The following is a 27,591-nucleotide window of genomic DNA, read 5'->3' as shown; positions in this document are numbered from 1 at the left end:
CGAAGTTGTCTGATTTCAACGAACGCGAGATAAAGATAAATGGTTCCGAAACCCGGGCTGTACGCCGGGACCTAACGAAGGAAACTGCCAGTACTGGAGGCGACTAATAACGAAGAAAAAGCCAATTTCTACCCCGAAGCCGCCGCCCAGTGCTACCAGAGTGCAGCGACATGGAACGACACAAAGCGAAGAGAACAGCTCTTCGGTCCCAGGTGACCCGTCTCTTTTCCGATATTTACTCCTGCATGAAGAGCCGCATGGACAACGTAAAAGAACTCAGTGTTTTGTTGGCTAGACTTAGCGCTCTGCAGACCCATCTGAACGATGTTAACGCATGGGTTGAGATGCTAGGACAAAAGAAAGAAGCTGAGCAGGACTACATCGAATCCATCGAGTATGACGACCAGATCGTTTCATACATCGCGACGCTTCAAGAGCAGAGCTCCAAGTTCAAGGAAAGAGGCAGCCGAAGGAAGCATCACCACACAACGACGCAGCCACGACGAACAGGTCCTGCCAGGTGAAGCTTGCAAGGGTAGAGCTCATAACATATGCCGGCAAAGAAGGGTCATGGCAAGAATTTTGGGAGCAGTTCGAGCAAACGATCCACAAAAACGACCGTCTGACGACCTTAGATAAATTCGGATACCTAAAATCGGTTGTGACAGGCGAAGCAGAGAGAACGATACAAGGCTTTCCTCCCACATCGCTATGACAACGCCGTATTGCTGCTCACCAGACGTTTCGGCAAAGCGGATGCCATCGTGCAAGCGCACATGCGTGCGCTCTTAGACCTCGAGCCTGTGCGGAGCGCCGAAGACATACGCTCCCTCCGGAGATTATACGATACCCTCGTCTCTCGGATCCGCGGCCCGCATGCGCTTGACCAGGAGCAGGAAACGTACGGAACACTGCTCTTCCCCCTCGTACAGCGCGCGCTGCCGAAAGAATTATCGCTCGACTTCCATCGAACCGTGGCGAAGGAGGAGGCATCGGAAACCATAACACGGAACCCGGCAAGGGGAGGAATTCTGCTACGGGACGACAACGCACCGTGAGAGCCAACAAAAAGAGAAACAGCCACAAAAGATACGCTGTCATTACGTTCGAAGCTCGCTAACTTTCTGAGGACTGAAGTGCAAAGCCGCGGAAACCTGGTTGCGCAGCAAAGTATGAGCAGGATGCACCAGGTGTCAAAGATGAAGATATTAGCCCAGCAAAAAGTAACGAGAACAGCCCTGGAACGAAATTTAAATCATCAACTGCTCTACTGCGCCAAACCGCAAAACCAAATTGTTGTTACTTTTGCAAGGAGAATAACCACGAAACTGCCTCATGCTGTGCTAGGATTCCATTAAAAGAAAAGAAAATGCTACGATCGGGAAGATGGTGCTTTCGCTTCGTGAAACCGAATCACCATGCTAACGAGTGCAGAAGCAACATTAGATGCACATTATGTCCAGGACGACACGCGATAACCATGTGTGATCCGGAATTCGCCCATCCGAAAGTCAAGGCAAATGTGAACGATGTGACGACTGTCCCTGTGAACTCGCAGTCTACCTCGGAAGATCATAAAAAAACGAGTAGCTGCTACAAACAGCAACGATATTGTGTGCCGGCAAATGTAAAGCTGACTACTTACGTGCTCTCTTTGACAGCGGAAGCCAACGGTCATTCATTACTGAGAAAGCATCTGTACAACTTGTTGTAAAATTTTTGGAAAAGAAAGGCTGAAAGTTCGTGTCTCCGGCGGACACCAGTCAAAACGAGATTTTAACTGAGTGCTGGTGTCACTAACCGCGCACAATAAAAAGATGTACCAGATCGAAGTTCTTGAAACAAACAATCTGTGAGAAAAGGATCCCGATTCTTGACCTCAATATTAAAGAATTACTTGGACCCCTGACTGCTGCTGACATGACCTGCGATAACGAAAGAGATGACATAGACCTGCATATCGGCTCAGAGCACTACTTGGAACTTGTAACGGGAAGAAACAAGAAGCTTAACGGGAAACTGCGAGCAGTGGAGACACCCTTTGAGTGGTGTATTCAGGGGCCGGTAGGGTACAATACTTGTGACTCGTAATGCATTCAAATCGTTGCTCTTCGCATATCACTTGGCGAGAGAGAAACTGCAAACTGCTTGGAACGATTCTGGACTCTCGAGTCGATTGGAGTCACGGATGATGACAGCTGTGCGGAGCACAAGCTGCTTGATTCTTTTGAAGAGAATATCAGGCGCAGTGGCTCTAGATACGAGGTAGCCCTTCCATGGAAGGAGAGTATAGATTTACGTGACAAGCAAGTTGCCGAAAACGTTTGTCACAACTGACAAACCACCTTCGAAAAAACCATCTCTTGGAGCAGTACGACGCTGTCATCATACAGTATTGCATAGAAGACATAGCTGAATCGGTAGCAGAAAAAGAGGAAGAGGTAAAGCTGATCTATTACATGCCCCACCAGCCGGTGTTTCGGGAAACGAGTAATACAACGAGATTGCGAGTAGTTTTTGGTGCTTCTTCGCATGGACAGAAGACAAAATCCCTGAATCAAAACCTCGAACGTGGTTCGAATTCGAAAGCCGACCTTGTAGCACTGCTACCTAACTTCAGAAGCCAAAAAATAGCTTTTGTAGTCGACAATCAAAAGGCGATTTTGCAAACCGAGATCAGAGAGAACGACAGAGATGCATTGCGCTTTCTGTGGCACCATGCAAAACCGGATGCAAACGGACCAACAGGCGATGTGCAGACATGGCGAATGAAGCTAGTTCCATTTGGAACCACCGCAAGTCCTTTCTTGTCGACAGCGACTCTCCAGCATCATTTCAAGATAATGGAACGAGACTATCCGGAGACTGCTTCGCTACTGGCGCAGTGCATGTATGTGGATGACCTCTTAACGGGAGCAGAAAACGAAGACGAAGCGCTGGAGACCTATGAAGAAGCGAATACGATATTCAGCGTGGCATCCATGAAACTGCTCAAGCGGGCATCCAACAATCCGGCACTGAACGAGCGCTTTGTGGCAGGAGACTGCGAAGCAAGGCACCTCGGGTACCTCCCAGGAGTTCTCAAAGTGCTGGGATTGACATGGAACCCAAGAACAGATAACCTGACATTCACCCCACTGGCAAGCGATCCACCCGAGCTAGGTACAAGCACCAAAAGATGTGTGCTCAAGACTACAGCGATACTCTATGACCCACGTGGATGGCTGCTCCATTCACCGTCAAGGCAAAAGCTTTATTCCAGGAGCTGTAGCAGAGAAATGTGGAATGGGATGATATCCTACCGATGAATCTGGACACGAAGTGGGTGCACTGGTGTGAGGAACTACACTAATTGAAAAACTTCATGTGCAGCTGTGCTACAAATCCGACACTGTCGAGCCTACCGCCAAAACAGTCCTACACATGTTTGCTGACGCCACCCTGTGGCATACGAAGCAGTGGCCTACATTTGCGTAACAGATGCGGATGGGATTACAACTTCGAGCATCCTAATCAGCAAGTCAAGAGTCGCCCCAATTAAACAATTGACTCTTCCGAGACTGGAACTGATGGCGTGCCTCTTGGCTGCCAGTCTGAATCAATATATTCTGAAGGGCCTGAAAGAGCCATCGCAGGCGACGTATTTCTGGACCGACCGACTGCACTGGATTGTGAGAGAGCCGTCGCAGTGGAAACAATTTGTGAAGAATCGCGTAATGGAAATCCAGCGTCTTACTGACACCTCAGCGTGAAAGCATTGCCCAGAGTGCGAAAATCCGGCGGATATCAAGACTCGAGGAGTTACAGCTAATGGATGGGATGGATGGATGGAATATAGGAGCGTCCCCATTGAAACAGTGTGTTAGCAGTAGCCATCATGCTCATTTTTCTCCCTATATCTTAATTATTGTTTTAGATTGGTTCACTATACCATAATTTTATTTATTAAATTTTTGTTTTGAAAGTACTAACATTATGTCCCTTTTCTGCTTTTAAGCCACCTTTTAAGCCAGTCGTTTTTTGCTAGCTTTCACCGCCGGTTTATTCACCCGGCCACTGGTATCTCTGAACCCCAGAGCTTCAGGAAGAGTGACTGCACCTGCATCGACTTCCGGATGGATACCATTACATTCGAGTATAATATGGTCAATTGTTTCACTGGAGTTACCACATACAGCACATGCGCCATCTTCATTGCTAAATTTCTTTTTGTAGCTGCGTGTTCTAAGGCACCCTGATCTAGCTTCAAAAAGTAGGCCACTGCCTCTTGAATTATGAAAGAAAGCTTCCTTTCCGATCTGCCTTTTCCACTTTCGGAGTAGTTCCATACTTTTTCTTTTCCATAGAATATATCCAATTTTTACCTTCTGTGTTTTTCACCCGTTGCTTAACGCTCTTTATTTCCTCGTCCTGGGTACCAGCATACTTACTGGCTATTTTCCTAGTTCTTTTCCTCCAGTGTGAGTCAACTCTTTTTAGACATAGGTATTTAAATACTTTAGCTGCCTACCTTTACAAGTCCAATTTCCTGAGGCGTTTCTCATATAATATTGATACGTGGCAAGGCTAGTCCACGAAGGTTAGTCCAGGCTGGCACCGCACACAGAACACAGAAACACAGCAGCGTCGACCTTATTCTAGCATCAATCGTCGCTACCACTTTGTCTTCTTCTGTGTCCCTGTTGCTGATCGTTTTCATCTTCAACTTCCAGCGATGCAGGGCATATATGTCACATTACCTCCTCCCTCCCCACGAAAAGCACAGTCCCGGTGCGCACTAGGACGAAGTACTACAGGGGTAATAAGGCTTCATCCGGGCGACATGAACAATCTCGGTGCGTGGCAAAGAGGACTGTTGCGGCGGATGTGCAGGGCCGATCTCGTATGTCACAGGAGTGACTGGCCGTAAAACACGGTAGGGTCCTGCGTATCGTGGCAAGAGCTTCTCACACAGCCCTACTTTACGAGCGGGAGTCCAGAACAAGACGAGAGAGCCCGGAGAGTAGTGGACATCCCGGTGGCGAGAATCATGGCGCCGTTTTTGAGAACTTTGTGAGGAAGCTAGTCGGCGGCGAGCGATAACACGGGCGGCGTCAGCTCGGGAGATGGCGTCACGAACGTAGGTACTGGCGTTAGCGGTGGGAGGCAGTACGCTGTCAAGCGGAAGAGGAGGGTCACGGCCGTATAGAAGATAAAAGGGTGAGTAGCCCATTGTGTCGTGACGAGAGGAACTGTACGCAAACGTTACAAACGGCAACCCAGTCACGGTGATCCCAGTCACGGTGATCGTCCGAGACATACATTGACAGCATGTCCGTGAGCGTGCGGTTGAGGCGTTTGGTGAGGCCGTTCGTTTGTGGATGGTAAGCGGTGGTAAAAGAGTGCTTGATGGAGCAATACCGAAGAATTTCGTCGTCTACTCGAGCAAGAAAGCAACGGCCACGGTCAGTGAGCAGCTGGCGTGGAGCACCAAGGAGCAGGATGACGTCGTGCAGAAGAAACGCAGCCACGTCAGTTGCACAGCTGGTGGGTATCGCTCGGGTGACAGTGTAGCGCGTAGTATAATCTGTGGCCACCGCAATCTATTTTTTCCCCGATGCAGAGAGTGGGAAAGGCCCGAGAAGGTCAAGACCAACTCGGGAAAACGGGTCTACTGGGATGTCGATCGGCTGCAGGGATCCAGCTGACATAACCGAGGGCTTCTTCCGTCGCTGACACCAGTCACAACAAGCCACGTAACGACGGACAGAGCGATAGAGGCCTGGCCAAAAGAAGCGGCGGCGGACGCTGTCGTACGTACGAGATACGCCAAGATGACCCGCTGTAGGTGCATCGTGCAGCTGTTGAAGAACGGTGGTACGCAGGTGTTCGGGGACTACGAGAAGAAGCTCGGTGCCATCTGGTCGCATATTCCGTCGGTATAAGGTGCCGTTGTGGAGCACAAACAGAGCTAGGGTAGCGTCAAAGTTGTCAGTGCTGAGGCGATTGATAATGCTGTTAAGCTTCGGATCTAAGCGCTGCTCATGGCGAATGTTTGAAAGGTCAGAGATGGCCAACACACGTGTCATCGTCACACTCGCTCGCAGGTGGTGGATCTACCGGGTTGCGGGACAGGCAATCGGCGTCAGCGTGCTGCCGGCCAGACTTGTGGATGACAGAAAAAGTGTATTCCTGAAGGCGGAGGGCCCAACGGCCCAGGCGACCAGTAGGGTCCTTCAGCGTAGAAAGCCAGCATAAGGCATGGTGGTCTGTGATGACAAAGAACGGGCGGCCAAACAAGTAGGGGCGAAACTTTGTAATGGCCCCCACGAGGGCTAAGCACTCACGTTCTGTGATCGAGTAATTCCGTTCAGCTGCAGAAAGGAGGCGACTAGCATAAGCAATGACGCCAGTGCGACCCATCTTCTGTTGGGCGAGTATGGCACCAATACCGTGACCACTGGCGTCGGTGCGTACCTCCGTGGGGGCCAAGGGATTGAAGTGTGCCAGGACGGGCGGGTTGGTGAGGGCTGCAATGAGCGCAGAAAAGGCTTGAGATTGTTCTTGGTCCCAGCAAAATGCAGTGTCCTTCTTCAAAAGATTGGTGAGTGGTCGAGCTGTCTCCGCGAAGTTGGGTACAAACCGCCGAAAATAGGAGCAAAGCCCAAGAAAACTACGTACGTCACTGGTGCAACGGGGTGTAGGAAATGCACTTACAGCACGTATTTTGTCTGGGTCGGGTTGAACGCCACGGGCGTCGACCTCGTGACCGAGCACCTTGAGTTCACGTCGGCCGAAGCTACATTTCTTCGAGTTCAGCTGAAGGCCAGCTCTTCGGAAGACGCCAAGAATGGCATCAAGGTGGTGGAGATGGCTCTCGAATGTAGAGGAAAATACAATGACGTCATCGAGATAGCACAGGCACGTCGTCCATTTCCAGCCGCGCAGGAGAGAGTCCATCATGCGCTCGAATCTTGCGGGCGCATTACACAAGCCGAAAGGCATCACCTTGAATTGGTACAGGCCATCGGGAGTGACGAAGGCGGTCTTCTCCCGGTCCCGTTCGTCGACTGCGATCTGTCAATAACCGGAACGAAGATCAGTGGAAGAGAAATAGCTGGCACCGTGCAAGCAGTCGAGGGCATCATCTATCCTGGGCAGCGGGTAAACGTCTTTCTTTGTAATTTTGTTAAGGTGTCGGTAATCAACGCAGAACCTCCAGGTACTGTCCTTCTTTTTGACAAGCACGACAGGCGACGCCCAGGGACTGCTTGAAGGCTCTATGTTTTTTGCTAACATCTTGTCCACTTCATCTTGTATGACACGTCGTTCTGAAATGGCGACTCGAAAAGGTCTTCTGTGAATTGGGCGGGCGTCTCCGGTGTCGATACGATGTGTAACGAGGGACGTTTGTCCTAGGGGCGGTCACCAAAATCAAAAATATCGCTGTACGAATTCAGAAGACTCGTAAGTGCTGTAGCACGGTCAGGGCGCAAATTAGGTGCAACCATTCCTGATATGCGATCCCCCGGAGATGGGGACGGTGCAGGTCGTGTCGACACTTTAGCAGTAGGGTCAGGCAAAAGAGCGGCAACTGTGACATCAGACAGTGGGGTCAGTTCGGCGAGAGTAATGCCCTCAGGAAGAACGTGCACAAAAAGGCCGAAGTTCAAGACTGGAATATAAGCGTTGTTATTTTCTACGTGCACGATGTTATGAGAGAGCGATTCTACGCTGCAGTGTCACGTCGGTTATGGGGCAAACAACGTAGTCACCATCAGGAACGGAGGGGAAAGGCGTCACTGCAGCTTCTGGTGGCAAACGAGTAAATGAAGAGGAGCGGAGACGGAGCGTTGAGGTATCAGAGGCCTGTTTGTCAGGACAGAGTGGCAGGTCCAGATGAAGCAGTCCAGAAGAACAGTCAATGAGCGCGGAATGTGCAGTTAAAAAGTCGAGTCCTAATATAATGTTGTGAGGGCAACTGGTGAGGACTGTAAATAGCACAGGGATACGGCGGTCGGCAATGGTGATTCTCGCAGTACACATACCAATCACAGTAGCTGTGTTGCCATCAGCAACACGAACGGTAGATGAGGGAGCGGTGTGAGGACTTTGTTGAGGCGTTGACGGAGCGAGGAACTGAGGACGGAAATGTGGGCGCCTGACAGGGCTGGGCAAGATAATTTTAAAACATATTGATACGGTCATCGCAGGATGAGGTAGCCGCCGTGTTCGGAAGACGCTCAAAGCGATGTACGAGACGTCTTTGTTTAGCCTGCTCGAATTTTCGGCAGACTTGGAGCACCGAGTCGACGGTAGAGCAATCCATGCAGAATAGCATGTGGAATGCATCATCCGCGATACCCTTGAGGATATGCCCTACCTTGTTACTTTCCGGCATGGAGGTGTCAATCTTGCGACACAACGCAAGCACATCCTGAATGTAGGCGAGGTAGGACTCCGTGGGGGATTGAACACGAGAAGAAAGTTCCGTTTTTCCAGCCAGAGCGCGTCCAATTGGTCTCCCGAACAAATCCTTAAGCTTGCGCTTGCAGGTATCCCAGGTAACGAGCTCTTGTTCGTGGTTTTGAAACCATGTTCGAGCTTTTCCCGCCAAATAAAATATGATGTTAGCGAGCATGATGGTGGCGTCCCAGTGGTTGTTGCGGCTGCAGCGCTCATACTCATCAAGCCAATCGTCAACGTCTGGATTGTCGTCGCCATTGAAGACGGGCGGGTGGCGTATTTTTGTTAGAACAACTGGCTGAGTCGATGTTGCCGCGGTGGTAGGGGCTGGTTCGGAGGTCATCGTGGCTGTTTGAGACGTGGTTGTGATCTCAGGTAGGTGGCGGCCGCTTCGTAAATCCAGCTTTTGGCAGCGTAAATGGACTAATCGGCGCGTACGAGGATCTTGATTCACCTCCACCAAGATGATACATGGCAAGGCTAGTCCACGAAGGTTAGTCCAGGCTGGCACCGCACACAGAACACAGAAACACAGCAGCGTCGACCTTATTCTAGCATCAATCGTTGCTACCACTTTGTCTTCTTCTGTGTCACTGTTGCTGATCGTTTTCATCTTCAACTTCCAGCGATGCAGGGCATATATGTCACAATATTTTACTCTGAGCTTTCCGTACTTCGAAAGATGTCCAGCCTATATATACCTGTACGGCCTCATCTGTGGTTTTGCCGTGGGCACCCAGTGCTAATCGTCCGACGGCTCTGATTTATTTCTAATGTCGACTGTTCCTCTGATTTTGGGCACAAAACCGCATTTCCGAAAATAAGCCCGGGCACCATAATTTCTTTCCAAATACCTCTGTTTTTTCAAGACTTTTCGAGCTACGATATACACAGATACACAAGAGTTGTATCCCCACATTTCCCCATGCTTCATTATCCCGGAATTTCTTCCACCTTTTCCCTCAAGTGATTGCACATGCTTTTCAATCTATGCCTATCCTTCGTTTACCCCTACCCCGAGATATTTATATTCTGCCACTCTGGGTATTTCATGGCCTTGTATTTTAAGATCCTGATCAGTTGAGCAGTTGAAGATCATTGCCGTTGAGCCGTCGAGACCAGATTTAACTGCGCTAAAACTGAAGCCTAGAGTGTCCCCTTCGTCTCTGCAATACTTAACTAGAGTTTACCATTCTTCCTGACTATCTACTAACAGCACAATACCGTCTGCATACGTTAAACCAGGGAGGCGCTGCTCTACCGCCTTTCCACCTAATCTATATGACAGGTTAAAACCTAGGTTACTTTCTTGTATCCTCCGTTCCAGGTTTATTATATAAAGTATGAACAGCTGCGCTGATAGAGGACAACCTTGTCTTAATCCTTTGCATACCTTGACAGCTTTCGTACTTCTTATCCCTTCCCATGTAACTTCTTTTTTGTTGTCCTGTTATATTTCTTGTAGGAATTGTTATCTCATAACCGATACCTTCTTCTTTTAATATGTTCCACAGGAGTTCCCTGTTTAGGTTGTCGTACGCCCCGTTTATGTCCAGGAAAGCCGAATACAAAGGTCTATTTTCCACTCTAGATATTTCGATGCAATGGTTAAGCCCGAACAGGCTATCATCTAAGCGCCTACCATTCCTAAATCCGTTCTGAAGTTCTCCGTGTATCTTGTTACTTTCTACCCATGCTTACCCCTTTACTTTCATTGCCTGCATGGCCAACCTGTACATAACAGATGTTATGGTAATCGGCCTGTGGAATTTTATGTGCAACTTTTCTCCTTTCCCTTTACATATCCAATTCATTTTACTCTGCCGCCAGCTGTCCAGAATTTGTTTATTCGTTATGACTGTCTTCAAAGCTTTCAACAACTTTTCCTTACTTCTTGGACCAAGTTCATTAATCAGCTTGATCGGAATTCCATCTATTCCTGTAGATGTGCTTTTAGGAATATTTTTTTCTGCCTTTTTTCAGTTTATATTGGTCAGTTCTAAGCTGCTTTGTATTCGGCTATCTTGTGCTGCTTCCTGATTTGCAGAGATTACCCTATCGTCCCTGTTAAATGACTCGGCTATAACTGATGTAATTTAGTTCACTGCGTTGTCTCCCTTGTCTCATTATCTTGAATCTGGTCCTGCTTTCTTTAATTCTTTTTATCTAGCCAGCTTATATGGTTCCAGAATTTTTTGGTCCGCCTCTATTGGCATCGTGTATGTCAGCCATCCAACGATCGGTAGACTGCTTTATTTTACTTTGGACGAGGGCCTGTACATCGATTCTTTTGTCGATATGTTTCCCATTTTGGTCGATTTCCTCCTGAGATACCTGTGCTTTCTTTGCCTCTCGGTGATCCCTTGAAGCAGCCCGTCGTTGTTCAATGGCTTCCCTGATTTCCATATTCCACCAGCTCCGTGGCTTCATCTTTCCATTCCAGCGGTTTGCTACTTTAACCTCCTTAAATTTCCTACTTATGAGTAGTGCTACCTGTTCATAATTCCAGTCTTCAATGGGGCTTTTCTCCATTGCTTCCTCTATGTCTGCTGCTATCTGCGCTATTTGATCGTCGTTTAATTTTGCGTTTACTTTTTGTCTAAGTTCCATTTCTCTTTTCATCAAGGGCACCATCTGCCGATTAATACGTTTATGATCACATCCCAGACTACACTCCCTTTCTTCGTCTGATTCCATTTTTGTGACCTTGTTATGAATTCCCTGCCACATTAGACAGTAGTCAATGGTCGTCTGCCTGTTGCGGAATTCCCACGTGATTTGTCCTCCGCATTTTGTTTCTCTATTTACTATAACTAGGTCTTGTCGCTCACAGAAATCTAGCATTAGCTTCCCGTTACAGTCCGTGTAACCATCCAGACCGTCGATGTGGCCGTTCATGTGCCCCAGCAGAATAATATCGGCCCCGTCTCCAAACTGGCTTATATCGTCACTGAGACATTCAACAAGATCTTTGTTTTCTTGCCTGCATTGCTGTCCTGTTCCTAAATAAACTACCCCTAGCTACGTACTTATGACGGCAATTGTTCCTGATACCCAGATATGTTCTTTACAAGATAATTTTATTCTTTGCCAATTTGATCCCTGGTGTATCAACATACCTACCCCTCAACCCTTTTTTTCCGTTCTCGTTCTGTTGCGCCCTTCCCAGACGTAGCCTTCAATAAATGGCGGATCTTCTAAATCTCTGAGATGAGTCTCGCATAGAACGTACAGACGTATTTTGGCATTTTTCAACTGCTGTTGTATCTCTAGCCATTTTGCTCTTTTTCTGCCTCCTTCCATGTTTATGCAGCTGATCCTAGTGTTAAATCTCTTTTTAGTACTTTTCTTTCTCGACTACCTCCTTGCCATTTTTTGGAGCTCAGCCTCCGTTATTACGCTTTCTTCTGCTTCGAAACCCGCTGCCGGACACCTACCGGTTAAATTGGGTACAGGCGTCCCCCGGCCTGGCACTCGGCTCGGCTCTTTCAGGGGTGTGCGTTTGGAAGAGGCTCTGCTAACCCTGATGTGCTCCTTCGACGGCTTAAAGTTTCGAACAACTAATGGCCTGCAAAGCCGGGCTGACCAATAAAGAAGACGCTCTTAACAAGCTAATCAGCTTGTTAAGCGCTCCACCTGGTGGGAAGGAACGCACTGGATGAAGGCAACGAAAAACGTAAGGGCACAGATCTCTTTTTTTCCCAAGGAACATTTCGGCAATGGGGGAAGAAAGACGGAGCGTAGAAGTCCTTCAAGCGACGAGTTCCGCAGAAGTTCCCATGCTGTTGGACACAGATCGATACAGCAACGCCACACGACTGTTCCGAATGACTGCATGGGTATTTCGATACATCAAGAAGTTGCGACGACTGAGCAACGAGAAGGGTCAAATGACAGCGGTTGAACTGATTGAAGCCGAAAAATACTGGGTACGGCACACTCAGCTAGAGGACATGAAAAGAGAAATTGAGGGCGTGAAAAACGGAGAACGGTTTCCCGCAGACTCCCCTCTGAGAGACATTCCAGTGTTTATTGACAACGATGGTATCATGTAATAAGCGGCAGACTTCAACAGAGCGGCAAGCCGTCCCAGGTAGCACAAAGTGGGCTATGAAGGGTGGGCCCTGGCGAGTCCGATGTAGGCAATGTAGCACAGCCCCGGTGGGCTCAATGTGGGTGCTGCAAGAGGGGCCGACGTAGGCCTGGAGAGGGCTGTCGACAAAGCCCCGACAAAGCTCTAGGGACCGATGCAGGCAGCGCTTGCGGGGCTGCCCACATTTTTTCTGCATTGCCAAAAGGGCACATCCCGCCAACTCCCCCCGATGGTCCTACTTTGGACAGATTTGGGCAGCCGCTCTGGATGAACATTTTTTTTTGTTTCACTGAGCCCCTCAGATAACGACATAGGACCGATGCGGGTTCTATAGCGCAGGCCGCACTTGGGCTTGCCGACATTATTCTCACAGGGGTCCGACGTAGGAAATTGATGGAAAGCCGTAGTCCAAGTTTTCCCAATCAATATTTATGCACATAAATAAGTAATTATTTTATACATGTCTGCACTTTCTAAGCAGCCGCGATATTAAATTTTACAATAATTCATAACATTCATCTAGCATAAATGACTTCATGTAAATCTTGTTCAAGCTACGGAGATGTTTGTTCTGAACAGCAATATTGTGCTGAGAGTTGCAGGCTGTCCAAAGCAACCACATAAGAGGCAACAGTTAGCAATCAGTTTGTTTTAGTATTTTTAGCGTAATTTGCATCAGCGCGAGAACTAAAGCAACGTAAATTTCTAATCGACTAAACATGGCAACAACTGTTACAGAAATCATCTATAATAGTAATTTAGGGCGACATCTAATAAAAATAATGGTTGGAAACAATGATTACGCAATTTCTCGCATGCCTTTTAGCCCCATTACGGCCGATGTAGGACCTACAGCGGTTTTGTGTGGGCAGTCTCAATTAGGCTGGGTGTTGGTTTTGAACCTAAAGCCCACTTGCTGTTGCACGTGCCTTCAAATTCCCCACAAGGGACCAATTTTGGTATCATGCGGGCTCTCCCGCCTTCCAGCCCCATTGCGGCCCATGTGGGATATAATGCAGTTTTATGTGGGCAGCCCCAATCGGGCTGGGTGTTATTTTTGAACCTAGAGCCCACCTGCTGTTGCACGTGCCTTGAAAGTGCCCACAAAAGACTGATTTTGGTACCATGCGGGAATGCCCGCCTTCCAGCCCCATTACAGCCTATGTGGGACCTAAAGCGGTTTAGCTAAGGCTGCTTCATTTCGGCTTCATGAGGGCTTGCCCAAATTCAGCCCTTATTCATATTTCCCCTGCCCTCAAGTAACCTACAAGGGGCCGATTGGGCACCATGTGGGTACGTCCGTTTTCTTGCCCCACTACGGGCGATGTTGGTCCCACAAAGATTTAATGGGGGCGGCCTCATTTCGGATCTATGAGGGCTTTCCCATAAAAAGCCCACATTTAGGTTGGATTGCCCTGAAATATCCGGCAAGGGACCCTTGTGGTCTGGATGCAGGAATGTGCACTGCATTAGCCCGAGCAATGCCGCTATGGGACCCATGCAGGAGGAACAGGGGCAAGCCCCATTTGGGCTTGCCTACTTTTTCCCCATTGGGGACCGATGCAGGTTTTATGATGGCTGCCCCAGCCCCACTTGCCTACATCGGACCTACTGGGGCCCCATATTCTGTGCTACCTGGGGTACAACGAACGTCATCCAGTTGTATAGTCAAGCCGACCTCGACTGGCAGAACTGCTCATGCGTCAAGCACACCAGCAAGTGGTGCACGGTGGAGCAAGAGGTACTCTGGTACAGTTGAGAGAGGTATCATGTTGTGCGAGCCCGTCAGCTAGTGAAAATAATCATCAAAGGGTGCATAACGTGTCAGCGCTACAATGCCCGTCCAGCCGCTGAATTGCCAGCACCGCTACCAATTGATCGAGTGACCGAGGCCCAACCATTTGCGATAGCAGGAGCTGGCCGCGGGACTTCTTTTGAAAGGAGAAAACTCGCTTTACAAGTCCTACATCACACTGTTCACCTGCGCTGTAACAAGAGCGGTGCACCGAGAGCTCGCAAAAGACATGTCCGCAGTCTTTTCTGATAACCCTCAGGCGTTTCATCTCAAGACGAGGTGTACCTCGGGTCATTTACAGTGACAAAGCGCTTTTCTTTAAGAAGGCCAACAGAGATCTCCTTTACCAATGGAGGTCTATGCGAAAACCAGAGGTTCTTGACTACGTTGCAAAATTACGAATCGAATGAAAGTTCATAGTGAAGCGCGTTCCATGATGGGGTGGCTTTTATGAGCGCCTCGTCGGATCGGCCAAACTTGCGCTCAGGAAGGTTATTGGATCCACATTTCTGACCTTCGACGAGCTAACCACTATACTGGCAGAAATTGAAGCCGTCTTCAATTCCCGACCTTTAACTCACGTCTGCGACGAACCTGGAGAATCGGAACCCCTTTGCCCTTCCTTATTCTCGACGGGAAGACGCCTCACATCGCTGCCTAGCGTAAGGAAAATCGAAGCAGATGACGTCATCGTGTCAGTTCACAGACTATGGGTACGACGCCAGCAGACTACCGAGGCCTTCTGGCGCAGATTGACCAGGAAAAACACTCAAGGAAGAGGACTTGATACTCCTTCGTGATGGCCTGCATCCACGGCAACAATGGAAGATTTCAAGAATTGAGAAACTGTTTACGATCTCACGATCGTGCCTACTGAAGCTACCTGTAGGATCAACTTTCAAGCGACCAATTGAACTCTTGTAGCTTCTGAAGAGCACGTAAACGAAGAAAAAATGACAGGAATGTTTTGCGAAACCGAAACCGAAACCACACATCCATAAGTCGATAAACAAGCGAAGACTTGGAGGCTTCAAGATCAAAACCACGGAGTGACGCTTGGGGCGTCAGTCCGCTGGTGTAACCAAAAATAGACGGATGTCGTTTGTGTTCTGTTACGAAGTTGTCTGATTTTAACGAACGCGACATTCGTAGTTCGTGTCCTTTCTGCACGAGTGAAACACGATGCACTTTATTTTCTCAGTATTAAGGGTTAGTTGATTACTCTTAAGCCACTGTGAAACTTCACTAAGCTATTCATTTAGTATACATTTAAGTGCCTACTAAATATCCCCCGTAAATTAGTGCAGTGTCATCGGAATATATTATAGCGTTTGGATATTTCAGCGTTGATATAAGGTACTTAATATATAGGCGAAAGAATAGCGGCCCATCCATGAAACCATGCGGCACACCTAGATTAATATGTTGCCTTAGTGAGGTTAAATTATTTACAACACCATATTGCTCAAGTCCTGAAAAATAACCGTTAGATCACCAATTTTTTTCTTAAACCGTAGACTTCCAATTTCTGCTGTACTATTGCGTGATAAACCGTATTGAAAGCTTTTGATATGTCCAAGTAACTACTATGGCTGGTTTGTTATTATGCAGTGCAGTATTTATCAGTTGTGTAAGAATAGGAACTGCGGTTGGGGCCTGAAACAGTGCTGCTTACGTCAAATAATGCTACATTTATTTAGAAAATTTAGGTATACGTCTACAAAGCTTTTCAAGAGCTTTATTTTTTGCATTTAACACGCATATTGGTACCGCACGCGCGGTACGTGGCCGCAGCGGAATACAAGCGAGAAGGATTCGTGGTAGTAGCCGTTGCGGCGGCTACCAGCATCAAGGCAGCGCTGCGAGTGTGCGGTACACGGACGCCATAGACGCCGAGGAGGTTGCCATCGCTCTGGCGATCTCCAAGGCCGAGTGTCGCACCGTGCTCAGAGACTCGAGGAACGCCGTGCGCAATTTTGCTAAGGGGCGAGTGTGCACGCCGGCTTCCACCATCATAGCACCATCCGCTTCAAGTGGTTACGGCGCACGCGGGCATGTGTGCATCCTCACCGAATCACAATGATACGGCCCATTCGGCGGCTTGAGCGTTTATCTTCCCCGCCCCCAAGAGTGACCGTTCCGAGTGGTGGTTCCAAAACCAAGGCCCGAATGACCAGTTACGAGGAAGTTACTAAGGGTTACCGCCTAGCTCAAAGGACAATGCCGCCTTATCACCCGGCACTCAGTCGCGAGGAGGCGGTCATCCTAAGGCAAATACAGACCGGGTCACTCCTCGCCCCGGCAGTTTTACACGAACTTCAACCAGACGTCTACACGAGTGATGTGTGCATTGATGATAAGTGCGTCCGGCGGTCTAATGGCACATCATCTGGGACTGAGCCAGGCTCCCAACCGAAGCTACATCCAAGACACCCGCTCGAACTTCAAAGTGATGTACACAGTACAGGCACGGACCGTAAATTATGTACCGTCCAGCAGGCCCGGGATGGGCTTGAAAAGCACATGCCTCACGATCCACCACAAATGGACCGAAATGAGGTAATGCAGAGTAGGGCATAAGCCTGGGTCGATGCTTGGCCAGCGTCACGACGCATTGAACCGTCGTTTGTCAGCATTTCATTAAAGTTATACCTACCTACCGACGTACCGATATTTTTTAAAACCATACAGCGCAACAAACGTAGACAAGCGAGTAGACAAACGTCTACTCGCTGTCCTACGTTATTACCGATATTGGTGTAGTTTCGCATGTCAGATCGCTCACCGCCTTTCTTTTGCAGCCTTCACTTCGTCAGGATATATTCCGTTTGCCAATGAATGGTTCAAGATATGTAGTTGATGGATTGCTGGTATATCAATTCTTTCTTGATGTCTTTTATAGTGGGAACGAATCCAGAAGAAGGAATAGGGTCGCTCTCATATGAATAGAAGAATGGGCAAAGCAGTGCTAGGGTACAACCACAAAAACGACCGAATGATTTCACTTCGGATCCAAGGTCACCCTTTCTACATAACAGTTATCCAAGTCTATGCACCAAACACTACTCCATCATCAGACGTCCTTTTTCTCATAGGAGACTGGAATGCTAAGGTGGGGAGTGAAGAAATATCCGGAATTACAGGCAAGTTCGGTCTTGGTGAGCCACATGAAGCTGGGCAGAGGCTAGTAGAGCTTTGTCAAGAAAACAACCTGACCATAGCGAATACTCATTTTCAACAGCACAAGAGGCGGACTTCAACGGGCGGTCCGTATAGGAATCAGATTGATTATATTTTAGCCGGCACAGATGGAGGAGCGTTATACAAGCTGTAAAAACAAGGCCTGGGGCCGTGGCACCGATAATCAGCTTCTTGTTGCCAAATTTAAGCTTCGATTGAGGAAAACACAGAAAACTAGAAGGCCTTTCAGGTATGATCTGGATCAAATTCCATCAGAATATGTTGTGGAAGTGAGGAATCATTTCATGAATTAGATCTAGAAGACAGAGAGCCTGAAGAGATGTGGACTGATGTTCGTGATATAATACAAGAAGTTGCTACTAAGCAACTGGTTATCTGAAGAGACTTTGCAAATAGCTGAGGAAAGGATGATGGTAAAAGTTATGGGGGAAAGAGAAAGATACAAGGTTCCAAATGCGGATTTTCAGAAAATAGCAAGAAGAGATAAGAACGCCTTCCTGAACATACAGTGCCAAGCAGTTGAGGACAACAGCCAATTGAGGAACACAAGAGCTCTGTATAAGACAATCAAAGATATTGCCACGTGCCTAGCGCCGCGCGACTGCCGTGCTTGGTGCCGACGACGACGAAGCGTTGGTTGGCTCGACAGGCGCTCTGGTGCTGGGCACTGTCATCGCAGCTAGAAGAAAACTTGACTCTCAGGTCTTACCTTCACGGTACCGTGTACCTTCACGGCTCCCTGTCTTGAGTCGTGCCTTGAGTCGTGACACCGGTGGAGGTGCCATTGATGATCCCTTCTCCTGCGGACGACCCGACGTGGCCGCTTCTCGTGACCACTCTAGTTCATCGTGCAAGCCGGCTTCTCCGAGGCTTGCCCCTCTAGACCTTCCATCTTGGCGAAGAGCCCCTAGTTTCTACCCTAGCTATGGCAACGACACCGGCCGCCCATACCGTGACTGTTCCTTCCACCCCTTCGTCCTGCCTCATCCTTCAGACCCTACGTACCAATAAGCCATTCCACGGCGAGCAGTTCGAAAATGCCAAGGACTGGCTAGCTCACTACGATAGGGTAGCGACATTTAACGGCTGGGACGATGCTGCAAAAATGCGAAACGTCTACTTCAGCCTTAAAGGCGCTGCTCGGACGTGGTTCGAGAACCGCGACGCCACATTCTCTACGTGGCCGGCCTTCCGAAGCCAGCTCCTCGGTACGTATGCCAACAGTTCATCGCGCCACGTGCGATGAACTGAAGTGGATTCGCCCCGACGTCGAACGCCGAATTCCTGTGCAGGTTTCGCCGCACAGACCAGATCGCCCCGACATCGTCCGCATCGCCGACCAGTTATCACCGCCGTGTCGCTTAAATCGCCCCGACGCAGACCACACAACTGTCGCCCAGCTTCCGCCGCCGCACCGCTTGCTTCAAGCCGACCTGCCGTCGACATTGAATTGTCCCGACGCCGACCACCCAACTGCTGTCCAGCTTGCGCCGCCACACCGCTCTCTTCACTCCGAACCGACGTCGACAGTCCCTGGTCTTTGCCGGGTCTCCCTGGACATCCCTGTTATCGTCGACACGAAGGAGGTCAGCGCTTTAGTTTATATGGGAGCCGATTTTTCTACCCTTAGCGGGCGGCTTACAAGGACACTGAGAAAAGTGATGACGCCATGGAACGGACCAGACATACGTACGGCAGGCGGAAATGTGGTTGCACCACTGGGTATGTGTACAGCCTGGGTTACGGTGCGAGGATGCACATTTGTCGCGACTTTTCTTGTTCTACGCGAATGCTCTCGCGATGTTACTCTTGGAATCGACTTCCTTAGTGAGCACGGTGCCATTATAGATCTCCCGAACTGCTTGGTTACGTTTTCCGCCAAACTGGCCACCGAAAAGCATGAGTACCGGGGGTTCCACTCCACGCTGCAAGTCGCTGATGATAGTCTCACAGTGCCGCCACGCGCCAGCATCCTAGCCAGAGTTACCTGTGACGATCGAGCCACATCACGGCCTCTGGGTTGTTGAGCCTAATGTCTCTCTCACTCGCCTTGGGAGTTTCTGTGGCAAGAGATCTTTGTTTCCTTCATGACAGAGAGACGGAGGTGCTTGTCATCAATGTCTCCAATGAACATCGACATCTGTTCGGTGGCACTGTCATCGATTACGCCGACCATCTGCAGGGAGTCACCGAATGTTTTGCTTCCGAGGAAGCTACGCCTAGCACCGAACCGGATGATGGCGTACACGCAGTCGACATCAGTTCTAGCCTTTTCACCTGAAAAGAGGCAATTCCAGGATCTATTGCTGGAGTTTCGTGCGTGTTTCACGTCTTCGTCTAAAGTGCAGCATACGTCGGTCATTAAACACCGGATAATCAGGCATGAAGGCACTCGACCCATCCATCAGCAGCCCTATCGTGTGTCTCCTCGGGAGAGAGACGCTATCTAACAGCAAGTCAAGGAGATGCTCACCAATGGCGTCTTTCAACCTTCAAGCAGCCCATGGTCGTCGCCTGTAGTCCTCGTTAAAAAGAAAGACGGAACACTTCGTTTCTGAGTTGACTATCGGAAACTTAAAGGGACACTAAAGAGAGAAATGAAGTGGGTTTGCATCGATAGAATGCCAGTTCCTGATTACAAAAAGACCACTCTTACTGAAAACAGAGCTGTTATAAGGTAGTAAAGAAGAATAACAGAAATACAGGTATCGCCACCACAGCCAAACGGCCGAGGCTCGCAACTACAAATCACGTGACGCGCTAGGGATCCCGGAGGCTGACAAATGCGAATTACGTTGAATGTTTGAATGCGGTAGTACGTTTTTTCTCAAACATGATAACACGCTTTTATCATACGTAAACGACGGCGAAAAGGCAACGTAAACGTTGCAAGGCAAATACAAAAATATACTTGGAGGCGCCACAGGCGCCCACTTCAGTTTTGGTTATGTTTCGGCTCAGGCATTTCGTGCGCACTCGGATAGTTTGCTTGAACCTGCAGCGCCTGAATTACGAGCTTGGAGCAGCAGATGCGCCTTGATGGTTCCCATATGAGCATTCGGAGGCACGAGCGAGCGAAATCCGCTACCGCCGACACACTCCTTCGTTCACACTTCTGCGCCAACATATCGCCGCCGTTGCCGCTTCGACTGCGACCTGACCGCTTGACTGCAGCTACGTACGCCACGAAAAGCATACATATGCTAAGCGCCGAAGGAAAAACGCATTATCATTCAATTGTTCACACTTCTGCGCCAACATATCGCCGCCGTTGCCGCTTCGACTGCGACCTGACCGCTTGACTGCAGCTACGTACGCCACGAAAAGCATACATATGCTAAGCGCCGAAGGAAAAACGCATTATCATTCAATTGTTCACTAAATCATGGCACATATGACCAACATATACTGCGTCAACAAGACCTTCAACCTGCTATTTGCAGGCGTTGTAAACAAAAGGGGCATACTTGCCGCTCAAACCAAGGAGAGCGTCGATATATTGCGCTCGTCGCCCGGCAAAAAAAAGAGCCTCGGGCAAAAAGTAAAAACTAAAAATAACGAAGCACCAGAAATACATTACAAAAGGTTAAAAAAAATCGATTTGTAAAAAAAAAAAGCCAGAAGCGGTGAGACTCGAACTCGCTACTGCTTGCTCCGTAACGTTCGGCGCTAACCGCTCGGCGACGCCGCGCCACTTTTTTTTTTCTTTATTTTCTGACCGAGGACGTACACAAAAAAGAGACATGTGACATCAATAACATGACAAAATAAAAGATCAAGCATTGACTTAAAGCTTCGGCCTTCCTTAGCTGAAGTTGTCGGATTAAAAATCCCTCATATGTGACAACCCTTCAAAACTAACCAACCATTCTGACTCTAGTTTTAACGCTTTCTGTTCATCCACATATGCCCGTATGCTCTCTCTAAAGAGCTGTCTCGCTGAACGTGCATCGACGTCACCATGCTCTACAGCCATTCTGCTTTCCCATATGCTGTGGAGAGCCAGTAGCATCAAAAGATCCAACGGTGTATCATTGTTCGCGCCACAAGTACCGTCGAAATATTTATAGTTTTTATGTCATGGCCCCATTTACAATAAAGTGTTTCTGCTGCCGGTCTAAAAATTACAACTTCTTGATCATCGGCGCATGCTGCCTGCTCTCACGTCTTGCAACTAATGTTCTGGATGCCTATGCGCACCATATTCTGCACTGGATCCATTTTAACATGTGGAATTCCACAGCGCTGGCAAATGTAGTGGTGCCGGCACTTCGGTCATGTTCTGCTACCGGGGGCGTAATTTTCGCTGAACACGGAGCTGTAGGACAAACCTTGAAGGAAAAAAGTGCGACGAAGCTTCAAAACTGACAAGCGCAGCAGCGAGGACACTGTTTTGCTGGTAACTAAATCTTATTTGTATGTAAACATGTCAGGAAGCGTTGCGATGACCGAATACACAATGCAAGAAGGAGCGCAAAAGCTTGAGCCCCGCCGGGGTGGTGCAGTGGTAAGACGCCCGACTACTGTGCCGGAGTTCCCGGGTTCGAACCCGACCACGGCGGCTGCGTTTCGATGGAGGCGAAACGAAGAGGCGTCGTGTGCTGTGCGATGTCAGCGCACGTTAAAGATCCCCAGGTGGTCGAAATTACTCCGTAGCCCTCCACTACGGCTCCTCTTTCTCTCTTTCTACTTTCATTCCCACCTTCCTCCCTTCCCTTACGGCGCGGTTCGGGTGTCCACAGAGCAAGTGTGACAGTTACTGCGCCTTTCCCTTCCTGTGAACCAATTTATTTATTTAAAAGCTTGAGAAACATGTAAAGTATTGTGCATTACAAGTCCTCTATGTTTTTTTTTCTTCCTTTATGGGCCCATCGCTCGGTAAATTACTCTCTTCATCGTTTTATTTATTTCGGCTGAGGCCGTCATTGCGAGTACGCTGTTGCCAAGTTGGCCCTTGAGGGATGCGACGCCGCGGGCCGCGCCGGCTCGCTAGCTATCACGGAGTCTCCGCTTACGTCATAGTGTGCGTCACTCAACTCCAACTACGTAGTTGGAGGCCACAGTTTGAATTCGACCGGCGGGAACAAGAAAAAACCAACTTCTTATCGCAATATCTCAGCAATTATTCGATTTTTTGCTGCCGGATATGCGGCGACAGTGTCACCAAATGTAGTTTATTAGATTTTCATACGATCTTTGGCTGTCTTTAGTGTCCCTTTAACAGATGACAGAGAAGGATGTCTATCCGCTGCCACGGATCGACGACTCTCTCGACCGACATCGCCAAGCCAAGTACTTCTCCTCCATTGACCTCAGGAGTGGTTACTGGCAAATATAAGCTGATGAAAGGGACCGTGAGAAAACTGCCTTCGTAACACCAGATGGGCTCTATGAATTCCGCGCCCTCCCTTTTGGGCTCTGCTGTGCTCCTGCCTGCCACCTTCCAGTGGATAATGGACACTGTGCTCACAGGTCTTAAGTGGCAGACATGTCTTGTTTATCTCGACGACGTGATATTCTTTTCACCGACGTTCACGGAACACCTGCACCGCCTGAGAACTGTTCTCGAAGACGTCCGGTCTGTCAACCTTTCCCTCAAGCCTCAAAAGTGCCACTTCAGGCTCACCGAATTGAAGTTTCTTCGGTACATAGTAAGTGCTGATGGCATCCGAGCTGACCCTGAGAAACATGCTGCCGTTGCTGCTTTTCCCGTCCCCGTCCACAAAAAAGCAGTCCGACGGTTTTTGGGCCTGTGCTCCTATTATCGTCGCTTTATCAAAAACGTTGCACAGATGGCCAGCCCTCTGACACTCCTGACTCGAGATGACGCATCATTTCCTGGGGCGCCGAGCAGCAGATGGCTTTCGACGAGTTACGACGCCGGCTCCAGTCACTCCCGATGCTGGCACATTTCGACGACGATGCCGACACAGAGTTACACACGGATGCGAGCAAAGTCGGTTTCGGTGCCGTTATAGTTCAGCACCAAGACGGGGTCGAGAAAGTAATTGCCTACGTCAGCCGTGCACTTTCCCGTGATGAGTGTAACTATTCCACGGCTGAAAAAGAGTGTTTGGCGGTAGTATGGGCCGCTGCCAAGTTCCGCCGGTACCTTTATGGCCGACCGTTTCGTGTCATCACTGATCATCACTCATTGTGTTGGCTGCAAAACCTAAACGATCCTTGTGGCCGCTTAGCACGTTGGGCATTGCGCCTGCGGGAGTTCGATTTCGATGTTATAAGTCTGGCCGAAAGCACGCCGATGCTGATAGCCTGTCCCGCGCGCCCGTCGGCCCTCCTTCGTCAGATGCCACCGACGGCGATAGCTTCCTTGGAGCGGTCACTACGTCTGACCTCGTTTCCAAACAGCGTGCCGACGCCGAGTTGCGACTGATTACTGACCACCTTGAAGGTGGGCATCCTTCAATACCCCGGTATCTTGCTCGGGGGCTGTCGTCGTATTGCCTCCGCAATGCGGTGCTTTACAAGAATTCTATGTAGATTGCAAAAACATACCTGCTAGCCATTCCGGCTGATCTAAGGCACGAAATCGTCCTGGCCTGCAACGACGAACCAACATCAGGTCATCTTGGCTTTACACGCGCCCTAAATCGAGTCCGGCAGAACTATTACTGGCCACATCTTTCTCCGAGCGTTAGACGTTACGTACAGACTTGTCGTCAATGCCAGCGGCGACAAAAAGGCGCGCTCAAGCCATCCGGCGTGTTAGAATCTATCGAACCACCCCTCACACCCTTTGAGCAAGTGGGCATGGACCTTTTAGGCCCATTTCCTTTATCCGCGAACGGACACAAGTGGATTTTAGTCGCCACAGCTTAACACGCTACGCTGAAACGAAGGCCTTTGCCCGAGGTACTGCCGGCGAAGTTGCTCGATTCTTTATGAACAACATTGTTCTCAGACACGGTGCACCGTCGACCATCATTACTAACCGAAGAAAGGCGTTTTCAGCATGGCTACTGCGGGACACCTTAATTATCAGCCATACCGAGCATCGCACAACAACAGCGTATCACCCTCAGACAAATGGCCTAACCGAACGACTCAACCAAGCTTTGGCGGACACGATCTCAATGTACATCGACATTGAACATAAAATGTGGGACGAGATCCTGCCGCATGTCCCCTTCGCCTACAATATGGCGCCGCGGGAAACCACGAAGTTAACGCCGTTCCGTCTCGTATATGGCAGGGAGGCCCGCACGATGTTGGACGCTATGCTGCCGTGCGGGGATGAAGCGGTCGAACCTGATGCCGCCCATTTCGCTGAAGCCCGTCAGCTGGCCCGCTTGCACATCAAGGGCAGCATGCCACCGACGCTCGACACTACAACCTTCGACACAGGGAAGTCCACTACGAACCAGGAGACCAAGGGGGGGGGGGGGGGGGGGGGGGTGTGGACCCCCGTGCTCCACAAAGGCTTTTGCGAGAAACTGCTCCAACGGAATTTTGGACCCCCTAAAGTCCTGCGCCGCTTAAACAGCGTTAATTATGAATTTATTCCAGATGGAACTGTGACCTTCAGTGTTCGGCGTCAGCGGCCTGAAATTGTGCATGTGGTGCGCTTAAAGCCGTACTTTTCGCGTGACTGAGCGCTTCCTGCAAGTGAGACCTTGAGTTATTGTAGAGTTCAACTTACACCTATTTTTTTTTGTCTCCTCTCACCTTGTCATCGGGACGATGCTTTTCTTTCACGGGGGGGGGGGGGGGGGGATAATGCCACGTGCCTAGCGCCGCGCGACTGCCGTCCTTGGTGCCGACGACGACGGAGCGTTGGTTGGCTCGAGAAGCGCGCTGGTGCTGGAGACTATCATCGCAGCTAGAAGAAAACCTCACTCTCGGGTCTTACCTTCACGGTACCGTGTACCTTCACCGCTCCCTGTCTTAAGTCGGGTCTTGAGTCGTGACAATATCAAAGGAAGCTTCTGTGCTAAGCTGCGCGTGATAAAGGACAAACGAGGCAGGGACCTCACTGAAGCCTCTGATAAACACGAGGTTCCTTTCCTTTCTCATTTTCCCTATTCTCCCTTTTCCCTAATACAATTGCAGATTTTATTTTATTTTATTTTATTTATTTACTCTCAAGGCCAAGGCATTACAGAGAGGAGTGGGTTAATAAACACAATTTGAACAAAAACAAGAACAGGGAACTGAATACATTATACAATATAAACAATGGTACATTAAATGGTATTAGAAATGGTTGTTTTGAAGAGACTGGTGTCAATAATGGCAGCGAGGGAGGCGGGAAGGTGGTTCCAGTCAGAACAAGTCTTTGGTATGAAAGAATTAAAATGTAGATTCGTCCGGCAGTTGGGTATGGCAACCTTGAACTTGTGGTCGGTGCGGGATGAAATATATGATGGTGGCTGAAACAGAGAGGATCTAAGAGTGGAATTGAAATGAAAAGTCTTATGAAATAAGCAGAGGCGTGATATTTTTCGGCGAAGAGACAGATCAGGTATATTAAGGTTTGACTTCATTATGGAGACACTGGCAGTACGCTGATAGTTTGATAGTATGAAACGTGCAGATCGATTTTGGATGGCTTCAACATTGTTAATGAGTGTATTGATATGCGGATCCCAGATTGATGACGCATACTCGAGTTTCGGTCGGACCAGGGTTTTATAAAGCATCAACTTTATATTAGTAGGAGCAAGAGAAAAATTCCGGCGTAAGTAACCTAGTGTGCGATTGGCATTTTTTGTTACGTAGTCGATGTGAGTTTTCCATGAAAGGTCATCAGTAATGTGCACGCCGAGATATTTATAAGATGCAACTTTGGTTAGATGGGCACCATTAAGCTGGAATAGCCTGCTGGAATAGCTGGAACTGGAATAGCTTGCCTGCTTCTTCCTTCCAGTCTTTAGATATGCTTGAATTAGGTATGTAATGAATTATGAAATATTGCGTCCTGTCAGTTCTTGGGTGTCGGTTTTGATTGTGTTAGTTTTTTTTTACTGTTGTGGTGTTTATATTTTATGTGCAGCAGTAACCGATCCAACTGGTCTACTCGATGTGTTGGTGTGTTTTGGACCTTGTGCTTCCATGCTTTTTTGAATTTTATGGAAATGAATGCCATGTCTGCTTGGCCGCTCAGCCTACAGTAGTTCAAAATAAAGATTGATTGACTGAATGTCCTTTATTGAATGGGAAGGCTGATGGCCATGGATGGGGATAATGAAAAATTTAAAAAAATAAGATGGCCGGAAAACACAGAAGAACCGAACAAGAAGGACCCGGATGTGCAAACCCAACATAAGACGGTTGTGATTACTGATCTCGAGCCGGGCATCCAGATGAGTGAAGTTGAATGGGCCTTAGCCAGCCTTGCTAAGAATAAAGCTAGTGGAATTGATGGCATTCCAGCTGAGTTGCTTCAAAGCCTCAACCATGACGACGCTGTTACCGTTTTGTATACATTATATCAGCAAATTTGGACAACCGTGCAGTGGCCACAGGATTGGAGGAGGTCAGTTTACATCCCCATTCCAAAGAAAGGCAGTGCCAAAGATTGTTCCAACTACCGCACGATCGCGCATATTTCGCATGCTAGCAAGGTGATGTTGAAAATCCTCCAAGGTAGGCTGCAGCAGTATGTGGATCGGGAGCTTCCGGACGTGCGAGCTGGGTTTCGCAAGGGCAGAGGAAATAGAGATCAGATTGCCAACCTTCGCTGGATCATGGAAAAAGCAAAAGAGTTCCAAAAACCCAACTAATTCGGCTTCATTGATTATGCGAAGTTTGACTGCGTAGATCACAGCAGATTGTGACAAGCTGTACAAGAGATGGGAGTTCCAATTCACCTCACTTGTCTCCTCAGGAACCTGTATGAAGGACAAGAGGCAACAGTCAGAACTGCGCATGGTCTTACTGATTGGTTTCCGATTGAGAAAGGAGTGAGAGAAGGCTGCATACTGTCGCCCTGCCTATTTAACCTATATGCTGAGTGCATCATGAAATAGGCCGGTCTGGACGAGTCTTCAGCTGGAGTGAAGGTTGCTGGGAAACGTATCAACAACCTTAGATATGC

This window comes from Amblyomma maculatum, unplaced genomic scaffold (assembly GCF_055883805.1).
Source record: "Amblyomma maculatum isolate TAMU_Amacu unplaced genomic scaffold, ASM5588380v1 scaffold_15, whole genome shotgun sequence".
Lineage (NCBI taxonomy): Eukaryota > Metazoa > Arthropoda > Arachnida > Ixodida > Ixodidae > Amblyomma > Amblyomma maculatum.
The sequence above is the reverse complement of the archived record's forward strand: the minus strand, read 5'-3'. Positions refer to the sequence as shown.